The sequence below is a fragment of the Apium graveolens genome, chromosome 9 (assembly GCF_009905375.1).
Source record: "Apium graveolens cultivar Ventura chromosome 9, ASM990537v1, whole genome shotgun sequence".
Taxonomy (NCBI): Eukaryota; Viridiplantae; Streptophyta; class Magnoliopsida; order Apiales; family Apiaceae; genus Apium; species Apium graveolens.
In genome coordinates, this window is record NC_133655.1 from 191831099 (window position 1) to 191836029 (window position 4931).

General features: G+C 32.8%; 1 long non-coding RNA gene across 2 annotated transcripts; it reads left to right on the forward strand.

Moving 5' to 3' along the window:
* Positions 1 to 412: 412 nt before the first annotated feature.
* LOC141686787 (uncharacterized) lies at positions 413 to 4297 on the forward strand. Of its 2 annotated transcripts, none has more exons than XR_012560805.1 (5): positions 413 to 953; positions 1059 to 2803; positions 2880 to 2913; positions 2980 to 3127; positions 3913 to 4297. It is a non-coding gene; the product is annotated as an uncharacterized LOC141686787 (long non-coding RNA). The 2 variants fall into 2 exon arrangements; XR_012560804.1 differs by having other exon boundaries at positions 2996 to 3127.
* The last annotated feature ends 634 nt before the right edge of the window (positions 4298 to 4931 follow it).

Genomic DNA, 4931 nt, shown 5'->3' on the forward strand with positions numbered 1-4931 from the left:
TTTAATAGAAGAAAATCAGAAAAGTAAGAATCTCGTGACTGTTTGAATATTTTGCCTATTTGCTGAAATAAATGATGCTAATACAGTAATTGTATTTAGATTTGTAATTCTATATTGGATTCTTTGTTTTGGTGTGCCCTAACTATAGGGGACTGCATTTGATTGAAATAACTTAATCCATCACTCTATGAAATCCTGTTTTCCAGTACTAATTACTGCTTATGCAGTTACGCCATACAACTATAAAAAATGATTGCCTCGCCAATTTCACTAATAATGAGATAATTTTATAATCAACTTACTGAATTATCTTTAGCAACTTAGTAGAGACAAGGTAACCTCCTTCTCTACTTATTAAAAGTAGTTTTCTTATTATAATGACTACATTTAGGGTTAACCTCACAGTCTATTATTTTAGACTTTGATTAATATTCTATTGAGATTCTTCTTCATTTAGGAGTTTTCTTCATTTAGGAGTCGCTATCCAAGTCTCCAACTCCCTTTTGTATTCGGAAAATCTTTGGGGTAGTGGTCTTCTGCATCTGAAAACCCAAGCCTATCATTTTCTTTCTTGTTTTTGTACTCCTTAATCACTTCACTTCTTGGTAATACATATCCTACATACATCAATATCCTTTCCTGCGCTGTATGGTCATTTCATCGTTACTTATGACACACTGAAATAAAATGGACTTGATGAGCTTAGTTCTCATTGTGTGCAAGAAGAAAATAAATTTAGGCGTGAGAAGACTGATAGTGCTTGTATTTCAACTATCTCAAAGTTGAATAAGCGAAAGAGATTTAAAGAGAAAGAAATCACAGTAGGAATTTCGCACCCCAAGAAGGAAAAGATTCATAAAGATGGGTAATTGGGTATACCTGTTTGTTTTGCAAAAAATCTGGGCATGTGAAAGAAAAATGTCCTAGATTGGCTGCATGGCGCATGAAGAAAGGTAGACTTTTCATTTATGTTTATGAAGTTATTTTGAATAATATTCCTAGTAATTGTTGGTGGGTAGATCTTGGTTGCTACAGTTCACACAAGTATTTGTATACAGGGTCACTCTTAGGGGCGGTCTTCAAGCAACTTTAAAGGATTCATCTGTGGACGATGACAATGCAGTTCCTATTGAACCCATTGGCCATTCTAAATTATCTTTTGATACCAATTAATTTATTTAATTAAGAGACACTAATATAGTATCAACATTTGTTTGGACTTTGGTTTTTGTTTCTTTTTGGACTACTATGTCTAATCTTGTTCATTCAGCAATATTGAAAACTGGTCTCTTAATTCTATTTTTGTTTTGGCGGGTTCTTTAATTTATAATACATACTAGTTTTTCTTCATAATTTTTTTTTTATTTTAAAACCAATTTCTTCATCTCTAATGGGAGGATAGAGAGTCTTGTGGCGAACGATGTGCATGAATCCCTTGATGTATGTGTTGAAAGCATTAAAGAGAAATGGATAAACATTGGGAAGCTAAGTGCTAGAAGAACTTTTGATGTCTTAGAATTGAAACATACGGTGATATATGTGGCCTATTTCTGTTAACACCTTGATATACATCGTGTATTTTCATCAATAATTCATCAGTTTATAAATCACCATTTTAGTTATCAATACTTTTGCTCAAGTGATGGAAAGTCACAATGCTTGCGCCTTTCTAAGGCCTTCGGAGCCAAAGTTGAAACCAACTTAATAGAAAATGTTGATTTCAAACAAAATTGCAGTGCTGAGAACTATGGTTGATATGATGTACCTGGTTAACATCTAAGACCCTTTGGCGTGAGTTGCATAGAGTACTCTTTGGTCCCAAGGCTAATAAGAACCTTTCATTCATTTCTATTTACACTTCATTTTAGTACTGCCTTTGTAAAATATCAGGTAAAACTGTAACTTCTTAAAACAGGACAGTACGTGGCAGGCAACTAAACATTTTGGACTTGACTAGAACCCGGAATTTGTTTAAACATGGACAAGTGTCCAAATGTAAGACTTGGTAACATTTTGAAAAATGTGCATGTTTTTTCTGGTCTAAAATGAAGTGTCAAATGTCCACATCTTTGCCCATGTAAATTTCCTGTGTTCTATAGAGTAGTAAAAGATCCCTTAGAAGAAAACAAATTAAGTTTATCTTGTCCTCACTAGTAATCAGAGACTTGGATAAGTTTGTAAAAATATAAATTTTTGATGGGGTACAAATGTATTTCATCTTGAGTCTGGAATCTTGTTGTCCCAAAGTCAGTAAGAAACATGTTAAATTTCTTAATTTATGAAATTGATCCTGCTTGCTGAGATATTCAGGTCATATGTGTATCAGTGTATGTTAATGTTTTTCTCTTATACAGTTAAACCTTCACATAATGTGAACTGTTGAAAAAATGTTTTTTCTCTTATACACTTAAACCTTCACATAATGTGAACTGTTGAAAAAATGTAAAATGCAAAAGTAGTATAAATCATTGGTTCATAGATTTGAAATTTGAAGAATATCTTAATTTAGTGTCATGTCATAATGTGATGGCCCCAAATTACAGAAAAGGAGCTTCTACAAGAAACAGAGAGGCTGCAAAGTTTACAACGGGAGGGACTTTGTTGCATTTCTAGGTATGAGAGAAATGAGAAGCCAAGTTCACCTGACAGGTCTCAGGTTAGATCAGATCAAGTGAATAAATTGGCTGTAAAGAAAAGGAAAGTCAATACCTCTGGAGCTCTTGATCAATCTGCATTGGAAGATTCTTCTGACCAATTATCCAAATGAAACAGGTTCAGTGAAAATCTACAAGGAAGTGATCAGGTACATTACTGATCTTTCACAGTGTCAACAAGTTATCTTTACGAACTAACTACTGACTGCTACTTTGTTTTCCCAGCCAAAATGCTGTAAACAAAAGACTAGCCTTTCAGGTAAATTTTAATTCCGCAAAATCAACTTACTTATATGACATCTACTGTCTTACTTCTAATTCCTAGAAAGGAATGTCTTCAGGTGATGATGAAAATGCCCCTGGTACTACCATCTGCATGTTTCAAGAGCTTGTTGAGTGCTTAGTTGGCATGAAAGTTAGCATTGATACCAAAGCTGATGAAACATGTCTTTCTGCAGTTCATCAATTAAGTGGTAATTGCAAATATGATATTACGTTCGTTACTTTTATAGAACTGGTTAGATGAGATCTGTTTAGTTTTCCTTCGGTTGAAATTGAAGTTGTGTATATTGTGTATATAGTTGTTTTTCGGTTAGAACTCACACATTTAAATTTCAGTGCTTAATATTCTTACTGCTTTTTCTATCTAATCTTAGTGTGATAGGCAACACTTCAGCGACTTCATATTGGATACTTTTTGTTAGGAACTGCAGTAAAGGAATATTAGTCTAGTAGTAACAATATTTGTGTCTCTTACTGAGAAATAGTTCAGCTGAATCTATAAACAGAACTAGCACTTGTAATTTCTGTTATGCTGAATGATGTGAATATCAGAAAATGAGACTTTAGTTCCACCAATCTGTTTCTGTAGTTTCTTTCTACCTATCTAACTGATTTTGCCCTTTGTAACCTATCTTCTTGTACAAGATACTTCTGATCTCTCACTACATTGAGTCAATGTGGTTAGTAAATATTATTGATTTTTAGAGTTAGTATAAAATTTATGGTTGTGAAGCAATATAAAATTTATTGAAAATTTGTGATCTATTTCTTCCATAAAGCTGAATGCCCCTAAAGTAGTTATTGCATCTGAATTTTGCTTTGATCTTGCATCTTCAATATTTAACCTTTGATACTACTTGCTCATAGGTAACTGAGTTTCTCTTATTTATGTTAAATTGGGATGCTTTACTTGAGCTTGCTTTGCATTCCTGGGGCCTGTTAAATTGTCATGTGATAATTTTAACATTGATTACAGGTTACTCTTTTACTCTAACATGGATTAAGAATTCAAAAGGAGATGAAGAGTTGATATATCATGTATTGTCACAGGGCACCATCGAAAACATTGCGCCTGAATGGATGAAGGAAATCATAATGTTCAACACAAAAATGTGCCCTGTCTTCTTTGAAAGGGTGTCCCGTGTTGTAAAACTTTATTAACTGTAGACTCTTTGTTCAAGCAGTGCATATTATGCATTTTGTATTAAAGTAGCTCCAGTTGGGTTTCTTAATTTGGTTTATGCCCCCAGATGGATCATTCTATTCTTTCCTTTCACTTGAGGCTTGTGCATATAATCTTTGCAAGACCTGAAGTACATTATGATATTCAATGCTTCATTATACCGAGTCTGGGGTTTTGTTGCGAGCACTTATAAAGTTATAAGCCACTCATGTCTCTACATCTCATTACTTTTATTGTACAAATTATTTAGTTAATTGAATTCTCTCATTTTTTATATTAATTTTGTAAAATTTAAATAAGATTAACCTGAATCTACGGCCTAAAAGAATTTTTTTAAAGGGACTTTCTTAGCCATAAATACTAGCTCCTATGAGTTTGCTTCATTTTTATTAGTAGAATTTGTGTGATGCATGATATGTCAAAATTAAATTAAAATTTGTCAAATAATTTTGTATTGTATGTACATGAACACATCATCTTAATAAAATTTTAAAGTAAATTTTTGTTGGATGTACATGGACATATTATAGAAAAATAGTTTATAAAAAACGATGGCACATTTTTAGACTATTCATGCAAAAATTTAGAATAAAGGCCTTGAATAACAAAATTTGAAAATAAAGCCAAAATGTCACACCTAAAATACCTCTCCAAGACGGGGCTTGGTGCCGCGTTTTGAAAATGACGGAGAGGTTCCACCCTATTTTCTAACACAGTTCAGGTCCAGTTTTTGTACATTTCTATCTTTTATTCTTTAATTTTATTGTGATGATTTTTGTTTAAGAATAAAACAATTTATTAATTCTAAGCCG